The 27,360-nt window shown below is 39.2% G+C and overlaps 1 protein-coding gene across 7 annotated transcripts in view; it reads left to right on the top strand.

Annotated features, from left to right (window-relative positions):
* foxp1b (forkhead box P1b) overlaps window positions 1–27,360 on the top strand; it is a 492,035-nt gene that overhangs the window by 67,160 nt on the left and 397,515 nt on the right. Inside the window, exon 3 of one of the 7 annotated variants that reach the window (XM_080183554.1) lies at window positions 15,638–15,733. The exons of the other annotated variants lie outside the window; for them this stretch is intronic. The gene's annotated coding sequence lies outside the window, so the exon portion shown is untranslated. The remainder of the gene's footprint in view (window positions 1–15,637; window positions 15,734–27,360) is intronic. 7 annotated transcript variants of the gene reach the window in all.

Raw genomic sequence — 27,360 nt, 5'->3', positions numbered from 1 at the left:
CCCATAGAGATTCTATGCCTTCTGATCCTATATCACTTCTTGCTATCGATTTAACTTAATTCCTTACGAACAATGCAACCCCACCCCCTTTTCCCATCTGCCTGTCCTTTCGATAGGACTCATATCCTTGGATATTTTGAACCCAGTCCTGATCCCCTTGCAACCATGTCTCTGATGCCCTCGACATCGTACCAGCCAATTTCAATGTGCACAACAAGTTCATTTACCTTGTTCTGTATATTGCATGCATTTAGGTACAACACCCTCAGTCCTGCATTGATGACCTCCCATTTCATCCTTGTTACCTTTTTCACTCTGCCTGAGGTTAGATTCCTGCTGCCTTCTATACTCTCTGCTCTATTTCGTGGACTTGAAACTTTGCTAACCTTCTCTGAGCCCTCGGTTTCTTGAAAGTCCTCAATAATAACCTGCCTTTCTACCCTCTCCTTTAACTTTGATTTTGTAATTTTCCAAATAACGGAACCCCCCCCCCCCCGACTATTTATTTTAAAGCCCTATCTACAGCCCTAGTGATACAATTCACCAGGACTCTGGTCCCAGTTTGATTCAGATGAAGACTGTCCCATCGGAACAGGTCCCCTCTTCACCAGTGCTGGTGCCAATGTCCCAATTCCAATTCAAACCCATTCCTCCCACACCAATCTTTCAGCCACACATTTACCTCCTTAATCTTATTGACCCTGTGCCAATTAGCTCATGGCTCAGGTAGTAATCCAGAGATTATCATCTTTTTGGTTCTGCTTTTTAATTTAGCTCCTAGCTGTTCGTACTCCCCTAGCAGAACCTTTGTTCCTGTTCTACCTATATCATTGGTCCTTATGACAACTGGATCTTTACCCTCCTACTTCCCTCTGCAGCCCAGATGCGATATCTCGAATCCAAGCACCAGGCAGATAACACAACTTTTGGGATTCTCGATCTTGGTCACAGAGAACAGTGTCAATGCCCCTAACTATACTATCCCCAATTATAACTACTTTTCTTTTTTCTTGTTCCACTTGAATGGCTCCCTGTACCACGGCCATGCTCAGTTTGCTCATCCTCCCTGCAGTACCCGTTCCTGTCCACACAATGAGCAAAAGTCTCAAACCTGTTGAACAAGTTCAGGGACTCTACCTGCCTCAGTCGCAGCCACACCCTCCTGTCCCTGACCACTGGCCAAATTCAAGGAAAGTATTTACTCTAAGGGGTGTGACTGCCTCCTGGAATACAGTGTCCAGGTATCTCTCCCCCCTCTGTGATGTGTCGCAGCTCAGAATCCAGCTCAGGGATGGAGGGACTCCAAGCTCTGTGCCATATGTCAAGTTGGTACTGGACCCCTCAATGATGCCTGACATTAGCTGCGAGCCTATTGGTGGATTTCCCAATGCATCAAGCATTTTGTTGAGCATACCCATCAACATTCTTCCATCAGCTGCCATGTTGAGATCCTCTCCTGAGTCCTCTGCAGTAGAACCTGTGTGTGACCTCATCCTCTGAGCTGGTAACTCACTATCCTCATGCTCTGCCCTGACTGTATAATAGAATCATAGAATCTTTACAGTCCAGAAGAGGCCATTCGGCTCACCAACTCTGCACTGACTCCCTGACAGAGTACCTCATATAGGCCCTAACCCTGTAATCCAACTAATCTACACATCTTGGGAGACTAAAAGGCAATTTAGCATAACAAATCCACCTAACCTGCACATCTTTGAACTGTGGAAGGAAACCAGAGCACCTGGAGAAAACCTACGCAGACAGGAGGAGTCATTCTGACTCAAAAAGTTGGCTCTATTCTCTTCCCACAGATACTGTCAGATCTGCTGAGATTTTCTAGCATTATCTGTTTTTATTTCAGATTTCAGTATCCACAGTATTTTGCTTTTACCTTACTGAAAACCTTGGAGCCTGCTCTTGTCCCTGTTAAGCTTTACCTCACTCTTTCCCAGGTCAAGTTCTCATTTGACTCTCAGTATCTACCCCAAACACCTTGCAGTTTTCCTTCAAAGGGTATAAACTAAAAAGTGCAAGCAAACTTTAAGCAATGTAGTCTAGCTTTAAGTGGTATTAGCCACTCAAGTTATTGGCCCTTGCTGATGCAGCCAAGTTTTGTGCTGACTGGATGCAGAGATCATTCAGATGAGTACATGACAAGAAATTGGTGGGTTGCTTGCATGGCAATTAACAGGCATGTGATAACTAGATAGTGTGATTCTTGTGCTCATTTTCGGGGGCTATCCAATTTAGCCCCACCCAACCTCATTAGTTGAAATTACTCACCTGTTAGCTTACTTGCACCACGATAGTTAATTTATGTGGCCATATGGAGCACACTTGTGGTGCATTAGCATGTGAATATATCTTCTGCAGTTAATGTGACATTGTGCTCTTTGAAGTTTGCAATCTGTAATGCAAAATGGAGCTAAGAGTGTCCTAAGTGAAGGGCTCATTGTACAGATGGAGCTTTGTATGACTGCTACTCCATAAAGATTTAGTTTTTGGTTAAGTTTAGATAAATGTATTAATTGGTAGCAAAATAGTTCTGATTATGCATGAAAATATTGTAGAGGAATGAGAAGCGGGTAAATCTTTGGGATCTTAATGTATAGCATACTCTATTTAAGCTTTTTTTTCCCCACTCAAACTTTGTTAATGTTGTTTACCTGCAAGTAAAGCTCAGATCAGTTTTATTTGTAGCACACTGAGCAGTTCAGTGTAAAAACAACATGCATGCCAAGTTGAAACCATTAGAAGGAAATACTGACCTAACAGCAGTTAATAAATACATCACTATGATATAATTTTTAACTCACCTGGACAGGGCAGTGATGTTTTTTGGTCATTTGACAAAGTTGATTTGAGATAACAATCAGTGATAAAATACCTGTAATATCCGGGAGGAATATCAGAAAAATCGAATGAAAGAAATGCTTAAAATGTACTTTGGAAAAATGTGTAGTGGAACATGAGAGTTAGTAGCATGAATGATTGCATGTTACTGATGTACAGAAATAACACACTGTAGTTTGTTAAGTATCTGTTCTGCTTTTCCATTTGTGGCTTCAAACTTGAAGCTTTTGAGAGTCTAGGATATATGCCCCAGATTTGTCATAAATATAAAAAATAATTGGATGGAAGCAACAGAGTCAAATTTAAATTTTATAAATATACCATTAACTTAACGAGCTGGATTTTTTCCCCTAGATGTGTAAAATGGCAGCTGGGACCCGGTTCTGGGATTCCCAATCTCTTTCTCGCTGCCATTTGCAGTGCAAGGTTAAGGGTGCAGGCTAGTGTAAGTCACGATCTGGCTGGCACTAATGCAGAGATAAACATCTCCTATTCTCCCACAGTTTTTGGGCCAGCTTCTAAAGGTCTTGTGATTCATGTTTCCTCGAAAGCTGTTGATAATCTGGATGAGGGAACTTCCAGAATAAATTCAAAAGATCTTCCCATGTGTGCCTAATGCGAAGCTGTGTTTGCACCCAAGCCTCATTCTGCATTCTTTGTTGAGAGCCCAGACTTCCATTAGGATCTGGAACAGCTCTGCCCTCGGGAAAACCATTAATTTATTTACACAGGAAAACAAGATGTCAAGTGCTTGCAGTTTCTACTATTGATACTTTAAATTGTCTGGCTTATTAGCAGTTTTATTGGGCTATGGTAAAAACATTTTTTAAAGAAAATATAAAGTTATGAAAGAATAACATTTTGAAGGTTTTGCTTGCATCCCATTGTTATTATTAGGGTTCATTGGTTCTGTGTAAATTGTATCGTAAGTGAGTGGACATGGAAATGTCCCAGCCTGCCATGTAGGGAATGGGGCTGGGGGAAGGGTTTAGAGGGGCATAGTTTAGAACGGAGATTATTGGGCCATTGGAAGCAGAAGGAAGCTTTGGGGGCATAGCTTAGCATTGGGGTACATGAGGGGCACAACATGGCATGAAGTGTTATGGGGTGTGAGGAGTAATGTCATTATTACAACTGGAATGAAGTCCTAGAGCTCCAAGACAGGCTGTTTTTAATGTCTGTATTAAAGATTTTTCACTTTTCCACACAACACATTAAACCCCCAAAAATCTAGTACAGCGCAGAATAATTATGATTGTATGTATACATACAGAAAAGACTGGTAAATATCATTATAATTGGTTCAAATTATCAATTACAATTCATTGTAATTGGCACCTCTCGGCATGAATAATGAAAGAATATTATGAAGAATGAGGGAATATCAGGATAACAGGATAAAGCCATGAGCATGTGGCACAATAGTGTACACCTTCACCCATAGCACAACAAAGACTGAACTACACAGCATAAGGGAGTCCTATGGGTTAAATACTACCAATCAGAGCCTAAAAATACCACCCCAAGATCTTCACTCAATGAAAGGATATCCCAGAAAGAGGGGAACATCAGGATACAACCCCAAACCCAAGACATGCTTGACAGTGTACACTCACATGTACAGGATATCTTTGCAGTTCATCAGTGTGGGCACCAATGATTTGTGGCAGGAAGCTGTGACCGTCATCCACAATTTTCCTACAATGGCAGCCATCATCTTGATGCCCATAACACTGTCAGAATGTGAGCCCGCTTACCGCCACTGTAAACAAGGCCCCACCCCAGCTGTCTCCAACCACCTTGGTCTAGCAAAGATTTTCTTGATTTTGCCTGGCTCTCCATCTCCCAAACCTAACTAGGATCTTCCAGGTTCATAGCACTGGGTATACATTCCAGAATGAGATAAAGTTTTTAAAGTTTATTTATTAGTGTCACAAATGGCTTACATTAACACTGTAATGCAGTTACAGTGAAAATCTCCTAGTTGCCACACTCTGGGGCTTGTTCGGGTACACTGAGAGAAAATTTAGCATGGACAATGCACCTAACCAGCACATCTTTTGGACTGTGGGAGAAAACTGGAACACCTGGAGAAAACCCATACAGACGTGGGAAAACATGCAGAATCCGCACAGACAGTGACCCAAGCCGGGAATTGAACTTGGGACTCTGGCACTGTGAAGCAGCAGTGCTAACCTCACACACCGCACCCACCCTCGCCCCCACTCGCTTTAACCCTCTTTTTCTCTCCATGAATGCTGCCTGACCTGTAGGCTATTTCCAGCACTTTCTGTTTTTATTTCATGTTTCCAGTATCTGCGGTACATTTTTCATACAAAGATGGTTTTACAGGTGTTACCAGTGCAGCCTTAAATTTTGAATTTTGGAGTTTAAATCCTCTAACATAATCAAACACCTTTGCCATTGAAAGAGTTGTCCTTTTACTAAAACAAATCTTTGGTACAGTCCAAATGTGCAGTGTCCCTACAGCACACTGCTTCCCAAACTATGATCCAGTGGGACCCAATATTAACTCATAAAGTTTACCAACCCTAGTTTCCAACAAAAACAAAATAGCAATAAAGGAGCACAGCAACGTTCAAGATATAATGATTTAAATTTCTGTACAATAGGTCAACACATAATGCATATAATTATGAAATATGTTTGAAAGTGTTCTTATATTCTGTCAAGAGTCCGGTACTTCATCTGAGTATCTCCAGCTCGTGGACTTTGGCTAAACTGGAAGTGCAGGTTGAGGGTCTTAAACTGGCTGATGTTAGAACTTGGGATCTTCTGCTATGCCAGGGTGACTGGGCTAAGCTCTGACAGACTGCAGCTCAGCAGCCAAAGCATCACTTTTGTGTTCAAGGTCAGGATCAGGCTTTATAAAGAGTGGAATAATTCTGAACAGGCATAAAATCTACTGTTAAAAAACAAAGGCAGTTTAAAATAACCTACATTTGTATTTGTGGATTTTAGAAATAATGAATAGCTTTAAGAACATTACAGCGCAGAACAGGCCCTTCGGCCCAAGTAAGTTTAAGTAAGTTTAATTTTGTGTTTTGGTATTCAAAAGGGTTTGGTTAAACGCCTGTATGGTGATGAGGCTTAATGATGTGAAAGCCAACAGGATTTAAAGATAAAGAGCTAGGGTTAGCAACTAGGGGCCAGCCTGGAACAGAAGGAACTTTTGAGTTAGTTGCAAACTGGAACCAGGGAAAGCTGGACATAGGACAAGGGAACTGCAGAGAGTAGAATCCCCAAAAGAACAAAAGAAAGTCCCAGAAACTAGCAAGTGGGTACAAAAGAATGCCACAAGGGCAAAGAAGTACTGAAAGGACAGGTTGAAATTCTGGAGGTTGATTCGTGCTGAAGGCAGAGAGAGAAAACATTGTTGGGAGAAGATTCCAAGTATGTAGTTTAAGAGTTGAGTTTGAAAACACGTGTGTAAGCCAGAGTTCCAGTGAGAGCAGTTGGCTCACAGTCTGATAGGTGTCTGGGGGGAATTGGCTGAGAAATCTTCAGAAGTTGTTTTGGGTGGCGTCTATTACTTGGTTTTGGTTTCAGAATGTGATGTATCTGACCACAATTTGCCTATTGGTTTATTCTTTTGTTAAAAGCTGTTTGCCAGTCCTGTGACTGTGTCCATCCACATCTCTAAACAAATACTAAAAATTAGGATGTATGAAGCCAGGCTCTTCTCTGATCTGGCTTGTCCAGTAGTAACACCAGCTGGGCTCGTAACACTATTGTCTGACTGGCCACTGAGATTTCAGACGAATTCTGCATATTCCCAGTGACAGAAGAGTCAGCGAAGTGGCCATAGTTAGAAGTCCATGGCCTAAGAGAGAGAGACTTGAAAGACAAGTATGCCAAGGGAAGGGTAGGAGGCTACCTAAGTCTCAGTGCCTGGATGGAATACAGTTTCAGAGGAGAGGGAAGTTGCAACAGTTTGCTATATCTGTGATCCCAATTGAAGTGTGAACTCAGTTAGGAAACCACTGCTGTCGCGTAAAAACACAGATGCCAGAGTGTATCAGAGTGTGGTTACAGGATCATGATTATGTCAAAAATCAGATTTATACACACTTATATACATTTTTAACCTTGGCAATTGCTGACTATGTTAAAATTAAAAAGTGAAAGTAGAAATTCAGCAGTAAACCAAATTAGGCAGACACCTCTGTTTAGAAATGAATGTGGATTACGTTTAGTGTACTTGTTCAATTAATGTATAATCTTAATAATTGACAAAAACAAATTACATGATACATGATTTATATTTAATGGAGACGTCTGATTTAATTTTTTTTATTTCTGCATTTTTTTTGGTAGTAATTAACATGTTCTTTTAAAACTCCATATAAAATGGAGAGCTCATTTAAATCCTGCTTGAATCTAATTGAGTTTAAGATGGCAGTTACAGCACCTTTGTATAAGGCCCATTTCCATTCTCTCAAGTGTAAAATAATCCTGATTTAAATAAATTTCAAAAGGTAAAATCCATTTAATGTGAATATATTTTAAATGATTTTAGTCCAAGATCATGAAATTTACTACTTTTCCATGTAACAAGAATGAGTTAATTAAATCATTAAGTGAATGATTTTCTCGTCCTTTGCCTTTTTGGCAAGATAGATTTGCATGCTATACTTTGCTAATCTTGGCAGCAATATTTTCCTCATAAACACAACTGATATGGCTACATGTAATACACAAGATGTATATAATTTTTGAAAATATATTTTTTAAAGTTGAATTTCTTGCCACTTGCAGTTAGTATGGCCATGGGGAAGCCACTTCCACCAACATGAACAACTTTCATAATAGTTATATTCTATGCCAGATAAAAAATAAAACTCTCTCAATTTTACCAGATAAAAAGCATCTTCTACTACAATGTTTCAAACATTTTCCCTTTCCCAAACATTGTGGACCATATTATTCTGCGAGCCTGTGAGGAACTAGGTTCAGTTTACCCAAACTAATTCATGTAAGTCTTCAGCCACTTGAATGAAGAGATCATCATCCCATCAGTGTAACATTGGTTTGAGTGTCAATACCAGAGATGAAGTAATAGAGTCCGAACCCACTACCTGACTCTGTTTTCATTTTTAAATTTGCAATGAGAGAGTAACTGGATTTTAGACTCATTTTGTTTGGTGCAGTTTACATTTTGAGTTTCATCAGAATTTCAGGACCAGTACATTTGCCCTTTTAAATCCAGCGCTGTTCATCAGAAGCTTGGAATTTTTTTCAGTTTTTGTCTCCAGTGTCAGGATATTACACTCGCAGATCAAGCATAACACTTCATTAAATTCAGGGTAAGCTCTCATTTCGTTGCTGCAACAATGCCTCCCCTTACCACATGCTCTACTGACGTTTTCAATTTGCACATTCGTTCTTCTCATGGTTTTAGAAGGCAAGGAATTCAGATTTTACCCATTTTGTGCATGCAGGGGGCATAGGGAGAGAGAATGGTGTGGCTTGAGAAGACCCTATTAATTGGCTTTTGACCTTTTCTCCATCAACCTGGTGAGCTTCAGATAGAGAAGCAGGCAGGCCATTGACAAGTGCGTTTGCAGATTGGGTCACAGCAATGCAGGATAAGTGAGATATCAGTGTTTCTGAGAAGAGGCAGCGGGGAATGGGAGTGATGACTGGTGACGATATACATTCTTTGAATGTGGACTTGAGAAGAGCACTTAGTGCTCCTGTACATTTAAATAGAGGGCTAACTTAAAATCAGGCACCTGCAATTTTGATTTCCAAAACTCCTTGCTACTTGCATCATAGAATGTTCTCATTGATCAATATTAGTTATTTGTCCAAGAATAAATTGAAATGAAAATCCTTGCTCTTGTCTACAAATTCCTTCCCTCCTGTCCACAGCAGAAACCCTCCCTCCCACCAAATGTTGCTTCAATATAATCTCTGGCTCTGATCTCCCCGTTGCTCTACCTTTGATAACAGACCCATATTCCCCTCACACAGCACTTCTTCTCAAAATCCATTTCTTCAGCTAAGCCTGGGTAACTTTTTGAATACCAGCATACTTGTAATGATGTTGGATGGGATTTTTCTCCCTCTGCATGGCATGTTTGACACCAGCTAAAGTGGCGTGCCAGCTATTGTCTATGGGGTTTCCTGTTGAACACATCCATCACCATCGGAAAACCTGCAGCAAGGATGCACCATCGGCGGGACTGTAAGTTCCCGCCTGCATGAAAGGAAGCATAATTTTGGCATTAGTTACCACTCATTTTCCTCTCTGTGAAGTGTTTTGAAATGCTTTCAATGTTAACACTGTTGATTTTTAAATAAACTGTTTAAAATTCTGTTATAGCTGGTATATTTTATAGAGTAAATGGATAAGGCATTTCTGTATCTGTAATTGTATTTTTTAAAGGTGGAATGGAGAATCTGCCTTAAAATGTAGTTGAATTTTCTAATGGTTTGATTTGTAGCCTACTCACAGACAACAGAAAGTGATTTTTGTTTGCTTTGCAGTGAGTAAGATTAACCAGGTGCAATTGCAGTTGACCATTGTTGAAAACTTTATCTACACCTCCCCAGCAAAGTGAGCAGCAGAAGGGACAGTATAATAAAACGCTGAGCTCCTACAATATACTACACTCTCTCCCCACTTGAAGAGAAAAACTTGTACGTTAAAATGCAAAATTGTACATTCACATATTTTCCCAGAATAAAGTATGCTTAAACCAATATCAGCAATAGCTGAAATTTAACAGGTCGAATTGCATATTTGTTTTTACTGTAATCACAAACTAAATATATGTGGCCAAAATTATCAGAGTAATTTACATGTAAATATTGTTTCTTTAACATCAGTATGTCTTTAACAAAATTATCATCGTTTGACAAAAAGTAATGAAAAGAACAACTTCCTACATACTTTCAATTAACCTATCTGGCTTGTTTCTCTTTCTGATTGGTTATCTTTTCCCATTTCCATTTACCTTACTCTGTGTTCTCAACTTCGCTTGAACGTGTCAAACCTGAACTTTGACTTTGACTACCAGCTCTACTTAATGGTTGGGACTGTGACATTGATTGATTTGTCTGAACCAAAATTCCTGGATCACTTCACCCTACTGGTGAGTTCTGTTATATCAGAAAACTTTCAGTTTCTTTGTGACTTTCACTTACTTTCTCACTTTCATTAGGGACTGCAGGAAAAATTTGGATCACATTTCTCCTATTTTATCTTTGTCAGATTTCCTGACAAGCAAATTGATTGACCTATCTGATCAACACTGATGGAGCCTCTGTCCAATCTTCATTAGATATGTGAATGCACCCAGTCTTTTTCCAACAATTCCAACCACACACTTCTTTTCAGCTCAGTAGTTTTTTACATTACCTTCCAAGCATCGAACTCTCAAAGTTTGCATGCTTCATCTTCACTTTGTCTTGTTTTTTTTCTTACTTTGCTATTGATGTCAGACTAAATCTTGTCCTAGGAACATATTTGAACACGAACTTGTAAGGTACGCAGTTTGTGGTAGATTGGGGTCTCGGAGAACTGAAAATGTCTCACCCGTATAGAAAAAAAACGGAAATTAGTTTGTCACCCAGCGAATACTTCTTAACAATCTATACGCTTCTTTCTGCAACACCATTCAATGCTGGCGAATACTTGTAGAGTGTCTTTGACTCCATTCTTATGCAAAAATAGTTCAAAGACATGTGAGATAAACTGTGACCATTAATTGCCATCAACATCTCTGGCAACCCATAAATTGCAAACCAGTTTCTCAGATCCACAGTAGTTTTGGTACGTGTGATATTGGGCATAGACCCCATCCATTTGCTATATTGATCAATCAAAACAAAGTACTCTTTCCCATCACCTTAAAGAAATCAACTTATACTCATTTCCACGGTTTTCTCGTGTTTCACCATGGAATGAAAAGAACCTTGTTTAGCTCATTTTTCATTCTGAAAAAGCTTTAGAACTTTTCACCAATTCTTCAATAATCTATTTTTCTTTGGATTCTAGAAACAGCATCTTGATGCTGTTTTCATACAGACTATCATTGTGTGTACTCTTATGGAAATTCATTTACCAATTTAAAAATCTCCCTCTAAACCTTGGAAATATACTGACTCTTATAGCCCCGAAGAGACAGCCCTGGGGGCAGTGAGAGGGGATATTGGGGCCATCGATTGGCTGGGAGAGTGGGAGGCAGAAAATGGGGCCAACGATTGGTCTGGGAGGGGTGGGGGAGAGGAATATCGGGGCCAGTAGTTAGCCAAAAGCGTGATTGGGGACATTTCCTCAGTGTACTGTGAGATTGAACCACATGCGTAATAATGCCCCTACAGCTCAGCAACCAGCTTCCTGGCATGAATAGGCTCCACCCCTTCCCCTGCTGGCGACAATCACATTTGGAGCGTTTTTTTCCTAAGTGCCATATGCTTATGTCTGAGCTCGCCCAAAAAGTGGGTGCGATTCTCTCCTGTTTTCACATTCATTTGGTACTTTTTTTGGGTAAGATCATCCCCACTGTGTTTGGACATTATTGTTTGTTGTTACCATTCTACCTTATATTAATTGAAATTTTGATTATGGAAACAGTCACACTTCCATATAATTATTTTCCAGTGTTATACTTTTCTATTGTACTCCCAGAGTTTAAATTACCAAAACTTAACATACATAATGAGAATTATAAATTGGTATGATATAAGCATGTCAATCTTAAACTCATAATTAGTTGTGGGTGTGGCAAGAATGTGCATTTAAACTCAATCGCTAATCTGATTCAGTACTTCATTCAAACATTCAGAACAGTCAAGTTGCTAGTCTGTCTTGATGAAAATACATAGATTTCCTTAGTTGATGATGTTAGATATTTATGCGGGTGCTAAAACTTTTTATTAGTTCCAGCAGAAGAATTTGAGTATTTGTCAAGTGGCATTGCCAGAGGTGTAAGGGACCATTGCACTCCCATATTCCAGGGCAGAATATATGTTGGAGGAAAATAATAGAAGCAGGTACTCATACCTACTTCTATAAAATCTTGTTTTTTTTTGTAATTCTTCTACTGCTGATTTGGTTGGTGTGGCTTTATTGGAACTGAGAGTAATGACTCAGAATTCATTTGGATGGAAATTAAAATTTGAACACGACTACGACTGAAGATTTCCGCTTCCACAGTGGCAAAAACAGCATGAAGCAACAGACAAAATAAAAGGTAATATTATCTACTCAACATCTTACTTTGATTTGTGGTTGTTAGTCATCAACAAGACAGAGGATTTTATGGCCCCTTTGTAGCAGGACCCACCAAGGAGGTTCGGCAGCCCAGCCAACAGTCCATTGACTAACAGTGATCCTGGAGCTGGACCGGGATGGAAAATCCTGCCCAAAGTGTTCCAAGTTTTCAAGTGTTTGATTTATAGTGTTGCTGCTCAATTTCATTATTGCCTGATGAAAAATATACAAACCTAAAAGGGCATTGACTTGGATAATAATAACTGTAATCTCTGACTCCCCTCATACTTCTGATGTGACCTTTTTAAGTTTTGCAAAACTTGATTTGTTTTTTCTCTTCAAGATCCTTAGGTGCATTGCTGCTACGCAGTACTCATTTGTCTCAACATTCCTTGTTCAGGTCTCTAATTTGATGTTGATCTACCCCCAAAAAAACCAATTTCAATTAAAACCATCGGTGGCATTCTGTACAATTGTGACTGAATCTTGTTAGCTCTCCTTCACCATTTTGCTGCTTCAATAATGTTGACCATCCCACCATACTCTACTACTACCTCTCCACCATGGGCTTGACTGGTTGTTAGGCTCTCTCATTGTTTCACTTCTATCAGCGCATCACCTTCAATTGACTCTTCTGTTTCTATCCCTGACTAATATTTTTGGATCAACCTGTGCAACATCTTCATGTTCCCCTTTGGTAGCATCATTCACATACATGGATAAATTTTCACATCCATTCTAATGACACCAAATTCTATCTCTCTGCAGTTGTTGTACTAATGGCAAATCCTGAATGAGTTGAAAATTTCTACAGCTCAATATCAGTAAAACTGGGAAGAGCTGAAGATTCAGTCCTTGTGTACCTCTGGTTCTAGTTTCATCAACTTCCCTGGTTGTCTGTTTTGCCAGATATCCATGGTGTACAACTTTGCATTCTGATCTGAGCGATAATTATTGTCGCTAAAACTACTTTCTGACATGTTTGAAAAATTAACCAGTTATGCTGCAGTTTCAGTCCTATCTGTACAATGTTTTCTTCATTGCCCCCCCCCCCCCCCCCCGCAACTTCACTTGCACAAACTTTAGCTAATCCAGAACTCTATGACCTGAGTTATTTCTAGCACCAAGTCCTTGAGACCCATCACTTCTTTCATCAAAAGCTTCATTAACTTCCTAATCAGCACAATATCAATTTGGAGATCTTTGATGTTATCTTCAAATCACATTCAACTTCTGATTTCATCCAATGGAAATCTTCATGTGCACTACACTTCAACAGAATCCTCCATTTATTTTCTCTAAATTCTGCTTCCTAATTGTTTCTCCACTGCACCATCTTTTCGCTATTATGCTTATAATTCTGTTTCAAAACACAATTGCATTGCAAATGTTCTACTTCCCTTCAAAATCTTCTCAAAGTTCTGTTTTTTTTCAGTCATACCTTAGGTGTCATCCCTCAAACTCCACTATTTGCTTCCATTTGTAAAGTGCTCTGAAACATTTCCTATATGATGGGTGCAAGACAAAATGATGATTGCAGAAAGCTGTGGTCTTGCCTTTTTACTTTGCAGAGTTTCTACAAAGTATGTGGAGCATCATATCATCAAGGGTATCATCAAATCTGTTTTTCTTGAAAAGATATCAAAAGTAAATTGTGCAATATTCTTCTTGAGACATTGCAAAGTTAAATATGAGAAATTGCAGTAGCTTTAATATAGACTTTGGATTACTGAAGTGTGGGGGCTTGCAAGTTACTTCAAAATCCATCAGCATCTTTAAAAATGAACCAGAAAAATATGCACCTTAGGTGTTTCAGGTGTCTGTGACCCCTTTTGCACTTTTATGCTTATGGTATGGCGTTTCCCCGTCTACTGGTTTAGGATTTCAAATAACTTACAAAGCTCCTTTTAGTCAGCGGATATGATTTGTAATTGTAGTGGGTGTAGGGAAAAGTTATTTCACTGAACAGCCATATTTTATAAACTTCAAAGTGATGTCAAGTTAAGTCTAGCAAAATCTAATAGTGGCACAACAGGTGGTGCCAGTTTCAAAGATAAGCTACTTCAAGTATCATGTCACAGAAATGCACTAAATGTGACTTACAATATATAAATGATTATGGAGTTCAAGTATGTGCTGTCCCCCATCTTACCCTGAAAATCTTTTGCCAACTGTGCTCCACTTTTGGTAAAATTTGAACTTTTTTGCTGTTTGTGCTATTGACTTTCGCTTGCTGAGGGGTTACATACTACATAGAATGGCCCTATTGCTGGGAAAAGCCTGTACTTGAAAATCTAATTAAGTGTAATTATCTTGTGTTACTTGGAGTCTTTTCATTATTTATACATTTGGTTTCTACCAGCGACAAAATAGTGGCTACTTGCAAAAACAAACTCAGCTCTTCTTAATGAATATATTAGAGAATTTACCAGTTCCCAATTTTTTGCTGAAGAATCTTTTCACTCTTTTTGCCATTGAATCTTTTTTGGGCTTTCATCTTAAAGACTAGATCACATTGACAGGAAGACTGACCAAATGTTTCCAATTGGGTATAAATTCCAGTAAAGCCTGAAATGCATTATACACTAAGTGCCAAGAAATGTGCTGGTACAGTAGTTGCACAAGTTTAGTGCAGTAAAACAGCTTAGCTACTTATGGCAATGAAATAAAGCAAAGCTTTTTATTGGCAAGTAGTTAACATGCACCAGATGATTCTGCACCACAGACAAATAAAAAACATGTTTGTTTGGTTGAATGTGTTTTTTAACAGTGATGGTTAGATGTGGGAAGACAAGCTTGGTAATGTATTTTAAAGTAGTACAATTTGGTTTGCTAGTTAGCAAAAGCACAGTAGAACATTATGTTTCATTTACTTATATCATACTAGTTTGACCAGCCCACAACAGTGTTTCTGAATATACAGAACTTATTTTATATCCCTTTTGATTTGTTCGGTTACTCAGTCTTAACCAATGATTCCAAGTCCTTCTCCATTTTCGTCACAGCACCTGGTCTTTGATGGGCAATTAAAAAAAAATTGAAGGGGGAAAGGGAAATATTTCATGTGTCAGTAAAATTTCTGCCAAGTGGAATTTTTGTTTTGCTAGTCTGAATCAATCAGCCCATGGAGAGAAGAATATTTTCACCAAGTGTTAAAATCTGCTAAATTAGCTGCTTAATTTGAGGGGCTCAAATCTATCTGGAGGCATCATAGTGATGCACGATTAAACCCAGACATTTCAAGCAGAATTCAGTCTTCTTAGTTTAAACAACTTCAATTTTCCTCATTAAGCTTTTTACCATTTAGATTTTGACACTTTCAAATGATTGAGGATATGATATTCTTGTTTTTGTCAGACTAATACAGAATATTTACTGCGCTTGCAGAGATGTGGAAAATAGGAGCTTTAGTGAGACACATCTTTCTGGGCTGGTTATGTCTCACATGAGGCTGCATGAGGGAGAGTAAACCATGCAATGCTACATCTTTTCTTCATGATGTACACATGATCTGATTAATATATTACACTTACCCTACAGGAGATGGAACATGAGATGCGACCTGGCAAATAGTGAAGGAGGAGACAAGATTAATTTAGAGGAGTAATTTTAACCCACTGACTTGTCAGGAATTGGGTAGGTCGGCCTATAAATTGGCCCCATTTTTACCTTATAACCAGTGATTTGATGATGGGGTTGGCTCAGTGGAATTGGACAGGAGCCTCAAGATCCACTGCAAATGATTTTAGTCCCGGCTGGAGACTTCCCAAGGGAATTAAAGACAGAAACTGCTGTATAAATGTAGCAGGCCTGGTGGCATCTGTGGAGAAAGAAACATTTTGAGTCCAATGTGACTCATTTTCAGAAACACCTAAGGAAACGTTCCTCCTTGCCACATGAAGGAAGCATTTTGGCTTGACATCGGTGTGAGTGCATTTTTGTCTTTTCAACAATTGCTGTCTTGCCTTCATCTGACAGGGAAGATCTGGCAGCTTTTCTAAATTTTTATAGATTAATAGCTTATGCCTATTTCTAGCTGGTGCCTCAGCTACTGAAATACAGATAAAATGGTGATTGGTGGAAATGTCCATTTTAAAGTCTTTCCCACCATGTTCTTGCCAGGCGTTGTGGGTTAAAATACTCCCCATTTCTGGCTTGGACTACTTCCTTCTTGGCAATCATTTTTGCCAAAGCATTCAGCTGCTTAATCAAATCCTCCAACACCACTGTCCAGAGTCACAAGTGCTTCTCCTCTGAGACTGCAAATTGCATGCAAGTCCTCCAATCCAGTGCATTGCACTTACTGTTCATAGTGCAGTCTATACTGTAGAAAACCAAACACAAGTTTGCTGATTGTTTTGCTGAACACCTCCGTTTTGCAACTCAATTCCCTGCTGCCAGCTGTTCAGTTTTTAGTTTCACTTCCACTCAGGCCTTTATTGTATGCCTTGTGCACTGTTCCAATGCCAACACCTAATATTCGTGTGTTCATTGTGGGTTGGATATGCTTGTACTCTGGGGATGGGGTGGGTGCAAGGGGTGGGCAGTTACTTGGAATGGGGTTCCCATCAAAACACAACTGGTGGGGTGATCTGCAATCACCAGATTCTCGGGTCACTGGACCATGTTTTGCTTTGTTGATTGCTCCTGCTTCCCTTTTTATGTAGCCATCCTGCACTCTCCCATTTCCTCCCCCCACCATCCTTTGCGTTTTCTCACACTTCCTGTGTATATGTTTTCTGTTTATTTTATTTCTCTCATAATGCTTCCGTTTTTCTCTCAATATCACTTCTGCTGATAAATCATTTTTTTTTCACAAGCACTTCTGTTTAAATTTATGCATTTGTGGGGTTTTTCCTTCCGTTTCTAATTCCTTTGATCTGTTCTGTTTTAATTAACATTCATTTAAAAATCTTCAAATCCTGAGAAAGAGTTGGAACTGCCTGACTTCTGTTTCTGCATTAATGTTGTTTAATTTGCTGAGTATTTTTGTTTTTTTGCTTTTGTTTGCTTTATCAGATCTTTTGGTTTCTCCATTGTTTATTCCTTGTCTAATTCTACAATCAGGTCATTGGTTTTTATCTCAAAAGCTTTATAATTTTAACTCTTTTCACACTTTTCATTTTCCTCTTCAGACAGTGAATGATACAAGAGGAGTGGTTCCTTGTGTGGCTATGCAGACCAGAAATAAAATCTGATACTTTATTACGTGTGTACTTATAGACTAAAGCATCAGGGGAGGCCCACATGTCTAAATATGCTTTTTTAGAGGGTTAAGTATCTGATTTACAGTTCATTTTTCTATTATTTGCAATTATGATTGCTATTATATGATTAGTTATTTTTAGTAGAGGTTTGTGTGTGGCTATTTCAACAGAGAATAGGTGGAACGTTTCCTGGAAACTGGTGTAAATATGCCAAAACTGTCTTCTGCCTGCAGATAACCTCTTTACTGTTCAGAGCCACTAATTATGTGATCAGTACCATTATAGTGTCTAGTATGCTCATAGCCACAAAGGCTTTTAACAATGAAGAATAATAATTTGGAGGCAGAAGATGGAACAACGTCCCAACATGTGTAGAATCCTTAAAATATTATTTTACTTGTAGAGAGGATGATTTGAGCCTAACTCTATGAAGGCTCGCCCAACTGCTGTGTCAGCATTTCAGCATTGAGAAGACTGTGGCGGAAATATATTTGCCACCAGGTTTATCAGAAAAACTTGAAAAAAACCTAGACCACTCCTCATAAATCTTTATCTCAAGTCAGGGATTTGATTACAGTACTGCAAAAGCTAATTTAACCTCCATTTGAACTTGATGTTTTGTTATGGAAAACTGTCACTGAGATCAGGTCACTGAGAGCCAGAAGGGTACAGTATGTGAATTGTGTGTTTAGTCACTGAATATTCCTTCCTTACCTGATCTAATATAAGGATCAGACCTCATCCCATATCTCTACCAGGTTGTATATGAATTCCATCTGGCTTAAGATATCATCACTTTATCTATCTTTGTATCAGAAAATGAGGAACTACAGTATAAGTTGTACAAACCTGAAGAGATATCTACTACAGTTTCGGCAGAAGAATAAAGGTGTTTGATTATCCATTCAATTGTTCGTGCATTGTTAAAATGCAAATTGAATAAATTGTTTCACTTAAAATTTGAATGTTCATTGTAACTTATCCATCATACAGGAGTGGTAGTAACTAGGTTAGTAGCATGGAATAAGCTTCTTTCTTACAACATACACAAAGTAAATTTGAACTATTTGGTTTGGTTGCTTAGTTGATTCGGTAAATATAAAACAAAATGTACTGACATTGGTTTTCTAGAAAAATCTGAGAGGTACTTTGATGAAAATTATATTAAATTCAAACCCAACTATTGGTGTAGCTGATAATGAACTTCACCTCACTGTTTCCTCCATATTTTTCAGGACAGATTAATTGTTGACAATGGCAGTTATGTCACAGTAGCAATTTAGTTGAATCAAAACTTTGAGATATGTTACTTAATCTTTTTCACACATGCTTGTAAATTATGATTGGTGGGCGTTACTGAATGCATGCACGATTTGTGCATTAGGTAGCAGTCATTTCAGGAATGTGGAACTACACCCATTTAATCCATTAGTGTTGTACCAAGCAAAGCAACTGATGGGACAGGTTACACAGGAACAGACTATATAAATCACAACGCAGAAGGAGACCTTGAGATCTGTTGTGCCAATGTCCGTGTTAACTCTTCAACTGGAACTAAATATTATAATCCTATTTATTTATTTATTTTCTCTATTAATGTTTCTTTTGAAATACTTAACCTGTTCCATCTTAAATAGTGTGTTAGCTTCTGTCTCGATATCCACTTTGGTAAAGAATTCCATGGTCAAACAACTCTTTAAGAAAATGTTAACTCCTCCCTTCCTTTCTGTAGTGATAATATTAGCCTATGATCCTTGCTGTGATTCAGCAGTTAATTTATATAATCTTTCACTATTGACCCTCTGAAAACATTTAATGGTTTTAATACATAAACAGAAAGTGCTGGAAAATCTCAGGAGGTCTGACAGCATCTGTGAAGAGAGAACAGAGCTAACATTTCAAGTTTGGATGACGCTTTGGGTGGACTTTCGGCCATGCTTGTCCCAAAACTGAAAAATCCCATCCGAGGAAATGTTGGCTGCATGAAGATTCATTAGAATGATACCAAAGAAGATTATATTTTGGGAAAAAACACAAAAATTACTTCCACACTAAAGCGAAAAAGTTCAAGATATGTAACAGACAAATGACAGAATTTTCCTGCCAGCCAGCCGCGGGAATCGTAGAAAGTGACGTGCGGGCCATGCAAAGTCCGTTGACCTAGGGCGGGATTTTCCGGTGTTCTTTGACACAACTTTCATATTGAAATATCTTTGGAAAAATATAGTTAGTGACTCTGCTAGGTGTTAATTTAAGTTGTGGGAAGGACACATCGGCTATAAACAGATGGAGGTGTGTTAAGTAAATGGTGGGCAACAAACAGGCAAATGGAATACTATTTGGGGAAATGTGAGATTATTCACTTTGGTAATAAGAATGAAAAAACAGAATTTTCTTTTAAAGGACATGAACTTGTAAATATTGATGTTCAGAGAGATTTAGGTATACTTGTCCAAGGAGTACAAAGTTAGCATGAAGACACAACTAGCAGTTCGGATTGCGCATGCATATTGACATTTTATTACAAGAAGTTTGGAATACAAGATTAAGGGAGAACATAAGAAATAGGAGCAGGAGTAGGCCATCTAGCCCTTCGAGCCTACCCCGCCATTCAACAAGATCATGGCTGATCTGAAGTGGCTCAGTTCCACTTTCCCGCTTTCTCCCCATAACCCTTAATCCCCTTGCCTACCAAAAACCTATCTACCCATGTCTTAAATATATTTAGCGAGGAAGCCTCAACCACTTCAACGGGCAGAGAATTCCAGAGATTCACCACCCTTTGAGTGAAGAAGTTCCTCCTCAACTCCGTTCTAAACTGCCCCCCCCCCCCCTTTATCTTGAGGCTGTGCCCTCTAGTCCTGCTGTCCTTTCTGAGCGGGAAGAACCTCTCCACCTCTACCCTATCCATCCCTTTCATCATCTTATATGTCTCAATGAGATTTCCCCTCATCCTTCTAAACTCTAACGAGTACAAGCCCAGTTTATTCAGCCTCTCCTCATAGCTCAACCCCCTCAATTCCGGTATCAGCCTAGTGAACCACCCCTGCACTCCCTCCAAGGCCAAAATATCCTTGCGCAGGTGCGGCGACCAAAACTGCACACAGTACTCCAGCTGCGGCCTCACCAGTGCCCTGTACAGTTGCAGCAAGACCTCCCTACTTTTATATTCAATCTTCCTCGCTATGAAGACCAGCATCCCATTTGCCTTCCTGACCACCTGCTGCACCTGTAGGCTGGGTTTTTGCGACTCATGCACAAGGACCCCCAGGTCCCTCTGCACCGTAGCATGGTGCAGCTTTTCGCCCTGTAGTAGTAGCCCTTCCTACCATTATTCCTACCAAAATGGATAACCTCACGCTTGCCAACATTGTATTCCATCTGCCAGGTCCTCACCCACTCGCTCAGCCTATCTAGATCCCTCTGCAGACTTTCCACACCTTCCGCACAATTGTAGAAGACTTGTGACAATTGTAGAAGACTTTGACAATTGTGACAATTGTAGAAGACTTTGTTCTGACCACACCTGGATTTCACCTGTGTGCAATTTTGGTCTCCATTAAGGAAGGATATATTTGCTACTTCTATTCCAGCATAGGATTACTGGATTTGGTTCTTGGGCTGAGAGGGTGAGTAAATTGGGTTCATATTCTGTAGAATTTAGAAGAATGAGTGATAATCTCATTAAAATGTTCAAGGTTCTGTAGTCTTATAGACGTTCCATTATTTAATATATTCAAAGATGAGGGAGATGGATTTTAATCTCTTAAGGAATAGAAAAGGATGGGTGCATACACACACACACACACACGTTGCAGAATAGAACAGTGTTTTAATGTCATTGCTGGGAGGCAGAATGTAGGTATTAGGATCACTGAATTGTAAGGACAGTGAAGGCTGTTCAATGAAAACCTGTCCAAAAGAGAAGACCAAGGAGAATGGACCTTTGGACCCTCTGGAACTAGAAAAGAAGAACTCAGGAGACTCTGAGGAACTTATTGCTTCCTCAAGAGGCTTTGGGAAGAAGCTTCAGAGGAGGAGTGATCTTCCACTGCATGGAAGACTTGTCACATCTATATCCTCCACTGCTGTATCAAAGATTGAAAAGACATCGAAGATCTGAGATTCAAGTCGGTGTGCAGGATTCCCATTATATCATTTGCAGGGAGCGGAGACAATCGGAATGCGAAATCCTGCCAGCGTAAACCACATTGTGGGATTTCCTGATCCTGCTGCCGATCCCACTGCTTGAAAACAGGAGTGCAAAATCCCCATCATTAACTTTGTTTCTGCCTCCACAGATGCTATCTGACCAGCAGAGCATTTTCACCATTTTTAGTTTTTGTTCCTGAAACTTGTCATTGTACATGAGGAATTGCAAATCAGCTGCATTCACAAAAGCCACGCCTCAGCTTAGTTCAATGATGGTTTAGTTTGTTAACAATTACAGACATACAAATTAAGAGCAGGAGTAGGTGTAGGCAGCTCAGCTCCTTAACCCTGCTCTGGCATTCAATGAGATCATGAGATCTAGTGCTGCCTTAAAACTATTCAAAGATTCTGCTTCCACTACCTTTTGAGGAAGAGAATTTCAGAGTCCCAACCTTTATTGAGAGATTTTCATCTCCATCTTAAATGAACGATCCCTTATTTTTAAATAGTGACTGCTGGTTCTAGTTTCTCTGACAAGAGGAAATGTCCACTTCACATCCACTCTGTCAATACCCCTCAGAATTTTAAAAGATTCCAGTGGATACAAACCTAACCTGACAACCAGCTCATTCCTGGTATTAATCTCGTAAACCTTTGCTTAACTGCTTCTAAAGCATTTACATCTTTCCTTAGATAAGAAAGCCAGTACTGTACACAATTCTCCAGTTGTGGTCTTGCCAATTCTTTGTACAACTGAAGCATGCTTCCCTACTTTTGTAATCAAGTCCTCTCTTAATAGACTATAACATTCTATTAGCTTTCCTTATTGCTTGCTGTGCCCACATACTAGCCTTTTGTGATTCATGCACAAGGACATCACCATTTAGATAATAAGCTTTTTTCATTTTTCCTGCCAAAGTGGACAATTTCACATTTTCCCACATTATACTCCATTTGCCAGACTTAACTTATCAATGTCCCTTTGTAGCCTCCCTCTGTCCTCTTCATAATTTACTTTCCTACCTATTTCTGTGTCATTGATAAATTTAGAAACCATACCTTCAATATCTTTATCCAAATCATTTATAGAAACTGTAAATTGTCAGGCCCAGCCCTGATCCCTGTGACACACCACACATGATGTGGAGATGCCGATGTTGGACTGGGGTAAACGCAGTAAGAAGTCTTACAACACCAGGTTAAAGTCCAACCAATTTATTTGATAGTAAACTCACAAGCTTTCGGGTTTTGCCCCTTCATCACATGATTGGAGAGTTCTGGCCTCAGACATGACCGCTGAAGTGTTCGCCAACAAGAAGGGAACAGTGTTGCCTGGTGATTGTCAAGCGATGTTCATTCATCCGTTGTCGTAGCATCTGGGGAGACCATGCAGACGCTACGACAGTGGATGAATGAACATCACTCGACAATCACCAGGCAAGACTGTTCCCTTCCTGTTGGCGAACACGGGCATTCGGCCTCTGACCTTCGGGTAAGCATTCTCCAAGGCGGCCTTTACAACACATGACAGCGCAGACTTGTTGTGCAGAGACTGATAGCCAAGTTCCACACGCATGAGGAGGGTCTCAACCGGGATCTTGGGTTCATGTTGCACTATCTGTAACCCCCACGACTTGCCTGGGTTTACAAAACCTCACTTACTGTACTGTCTGGAGACGATATACATCTCTTCAACCTATGCCTAATGCTCTTTCCACTCACATTGCCTGCATCTTTAAGACTTGAATAGCAGGTTAGTTGTAAAGACTCGCATTCTAAACAGTAACCTGTAACCCGTGTGTGCTGTTATATGCTCCGTCTGAGGCCAGAACTCTATTCATGTGGCGAAGGGGCAAACCCCGAAAGCTTGTGAGTTTACTATCAAATAAATTGGTTGGACTTTAACCTGGTGTTGTGAGACTTCTTACTGTCTTCACACCACACATCACATTCAGTCAAACAGAAAAAGATACATTTATGCCAACCCTCTGTTTTCTGTTAGCTAGCCAATCTTTAGCCTGTGCCAATATATTACTCCAGACCATGAGCTTTTAATTTCCACAATAACCTTTGATGTGGCACCTAACCAAATACCTTCTGGAAATAAGTACTGTAGATCCACCGGTTCTCCTTTATCCACAGCGTGTATGACTCCTTCAAAGAACTGCAATAAATCGGTTAAACATTATTTCCCTTTCATAAAATCGTGTTGATTGCCTGATTTGCTTTGAATTTTTCCAAGTAGCTTGCTATAACATAGAATCCCTACAGTGCAGAAGAAGGACATTCAGCCCATCAAGTCTGCACTGACTCTCAGAGTATCTTACCCACCTCCACTCCCCATCCAATTCCCATAACCCCACACATTTATCCCTGTTAATCTATACAACTTTGGACACTAAGGGACAATGTATCATGGCTAATCCACCTAATCTGCACACCTTTGGACTATGGGAGAAAACCAGAGCAGATACTTGGAGAATGTGCAAGCTCCACACAGTCACCCACTTTAAGAATGGCTTTTAACGTTTTCCCTATGGCAGATGTTACGACTAACTGACCTGTAGTTTCCTGTTTTCTGTCTTCCTTTTTAAACAAAGGAGTTTCATTTGCTATTTTCCAAACTAATGGAACCTTCTCTGAATCTAGAGAATTTTGGAAAATACAAATCATTTGTTTAAGGGAGGTGCCAAGCAACTGAATTCAATTTTAAGCCTCCTATGTGCTTTTTTCAGATATGTCTGATTGGCAGCACTTTGAATATAATATGTATCAACTGCTAAGTTTACTTGCAAATATTCATTCTCTAAATCCGTTTTTGAAAATGTTGCTGTGAACAGAGTTGCAAAAACATTTAATAATTGCATTTTCCATGTACTATCCCTATTCATGCTATTAATTCATTGCCCTGGTTCTTGCATGACATTGCTAACTGCTTATCTTTCTTACACTATTTTATATGATGGAAGAGAAGGCTGACTTTCTTGGGTACTTGTCATGCATATTAATAGCTTTGACATGCTTTAGTGGATTTTTTGAGATCTGCCATTTTCTTCCTCACAGCCCGCCAAATCCTTCCATACATGCTGAACCTGTCACTTCTCAGGGTGGGGGTCAAAATAGAAAAGGTGATGAGGGTGGTGGCATCCACCCAATCCATATATGCTCTCTTTTCCCTCCCATCTTTTGTAGAAATGCTTGCAGAACCTGGTCATCAAATGGCACTTCCTTTATCTAGTATGCTTCATTTAACAGGAAAATCACTGGGTAAAATGCTGGTCTGGGCTGATGTGCACTATTTTAGTGTTTTAATTGTTTACTTAGTGCCGTTAAAGGGTGCTGGCTGTGATAATTTCTGCCTGTGTTCTATTGGATGTTTGTGGTGTGCTTATATTGCCCTGAAGAAAACAGTAAAATTGCACTTTTATGAATGTGCTTAATAATGCACAAACAGCATAAACAATGTTACTTTAATCCTTCATTGCTAACAGACAAAAGTTTGTTCTGTTATGAGATTTTAATTTGTTTTTAGACTATTTCAAATAATTTTTAATTTGTGCTCTGAGTATTTACTTGGTTTTATTGTTCTTTGTTGCAGTATTATATCCTTTAAGCATTGTCATAGAGGTAGTCTCATTCTGTATAAAATTAACTCACTTACTTGAAGGTGCTTTAACAATTTCTGTTCAGTAGTGTGGAAAATGCTTCCATTGCCTTTCATTCAGAAATGTTGCTGTACTGTATTTTGGTTTGACTTTTCTTAGGTGTCTATTGATATGTTTAGTGATGTGGAAGCCCTTTAGAATTTCAATGTGCGTTGCATATGCAAGTTAGTTTGGTCTGGCATGCATCCCTTGTTTTGTTTCAATCTGTACAGATTTCTTCACGGTCTGTACATGGTGACTTGCTTTAGTAATGCTTTACAATCTCTCATTGAGGTTTTTTGGCTGGCAAAGTTATCATGGATTTTACAATCATATTGTCATTTATTCCCAGGATTTCTTTTGCTAAAGAGTTAATTTCATTAAGGAAATTGCTGTTTGTATTAATGATTTGCTTTTTGGTTTTGCTAATTGGATTTGTTTGCATACCTAAAAGAGCAGAGAAAATTAACAAATCATGTTCTAATGTTGTGTAATGTATTTGGTAAAATTGGGTGTGTATATGTAAATATTTTTGTGTTTCTCTGCAAACCTTTAGTGGCACTGGCTGATAGAATAAAAGTTAGAGAATACTGAGGAAGTTGTTTTGGTGCAAGTCACAGAAGAGATGGTTAATTCTTTCTTACTGTTGAATTCTTGGCCATTTTATTTGATGTGGAATTCCATTGAAAGATGGATCAGCTAAAAATGAGAAATTAGCATTTGCCCAACCAGACAAGTATTGATTAGAATTCAGTTGCTGAAGTACAGTTACACCAATAAGTAGTCAATGGTTTATATAGAGGCACTAATACAGTGGCAGGCTCGATTAAAGATCAATTTAGTGTAATGTACCTTTTCTTTCTAAGAGTATTTTTTGATCACTGTCTCCAGTGACATCACTGGAGACAGTAAGTGTGTTCATGACAAATGATTACAAGATTGAGCATGGCTGTGATGCCATTCAGTGTCAAATAGCCTGTCAACACTCGCTGCTTGGACTATTTATGAGGTTGGTTACATGGAAAAAGTACCGGTAGTTTAGGAGTACTTATGTAACTATACACTCTTTGGGAAGGGTGAGAAAATTATTGCACGCTAAAAGGAAAGCATGCTTATTTTGAAATTGCCACTTGCTGCTTAGAGGAATTTGATGTTTGTGAGTTATAAAGTGTTCTCAATAATAGTAATAAGGTTCTACACAGCTGTCATACACTATTAAGTACAATTGAATGTGGCTGAGTAGCTTTGTGGCTGCTCATACTGTGTAAATGAAGACCTGATTGGAAATTAGATGGTGGATGATAATTCGATCCACAAGAGTAAATGTATAATACTTCACTCCTCTAATAGTCAGGCAACACAGCTATTACCAGATTTCTATTAAATCACCATGCAGCTGAAGCTTTAGATAGTTTGTTCAATTACTTTACATTTTGAAATCCACATATATTGCAACAAACACGCAAGTGGGAGGGGGAGTTTTACTCCTAGGTTGGAAGTCAACTGGATGACAGTTCAGGAGTGTCTGGCAGTCCATCTAAACCCTATTTAACTATTAGGCCTCATTTATACCTTCCTTCCCAGCTGTTGAAGATTAGGCAGTCCCAAGGCTGCTGCTGACATTTGGGTAGGTCTTCGGGAGAAGACTTGACTGGATCTCACAGGTGGCAACCTTTTGTGTGGCACCTTAGTGAATGCCTTTTGGAAATCCAGGTATATACAGGTTCCCCATTATCTGCTCTACTAGCTGCATCCTCCAAAAACTTTAACAAATCTGTCAAACATGATTTGCCTTTCATAAAACCATGTTGACTTTGTCTTGTCATACTTTGAATTTTCTCATTGCATTGTTAAGATTTATGTGACCTGCTTTCATCGAGATGCATTTCCTACATTCTGTTCCATCTAACTCCAAATGGCCATTTTGTTTGTTCACACAGACCACTTTCACTGTCCTTGACTGTATAGACACCCATTTTGTGTCTCATGATTCCATATCCTATATTTAGTCACCTACATGCTACCTCTTTGGGATGTCATCCAGTTTCTTAAGTTCAATTTTGCCAAAGCAACCAATCTTGTGTCTTTCAAGAGTCCCAAACCAGTCTCTGGCTCCATTCACCATCCTCAGTTACCCCAGAATTTGCAGCTGTAAGACCCTCCCAAATTCTCACTTAATAAGCTTCCCAAGGCAACTTACTTGTCCTTGATTGAGTTTTGAAGTTACTGTAATACATTGAGAAACCTTTTCTATATTTGT

The sequence above is a fragment of the Carcharhinus amblyrhynchos genome, chromosome 3 (genome assembly GCF_965287045.1).
Source record: "Carcharhinus amblyrhynchos chromosome 3, sCarAmb.v2.hapA, whole genome shotgun sequence".
Lineage (NCBI taxonomy): Eukaryota > Metazoa > Chordata > Chondrichthyes > Carcharhiniformes > Carcharhinidae > Carcharhinus > Carcharhinus amblyrhynchos.
This window is presented reverse-complemented; position numbering and strand designations above follow the sequence as displayed.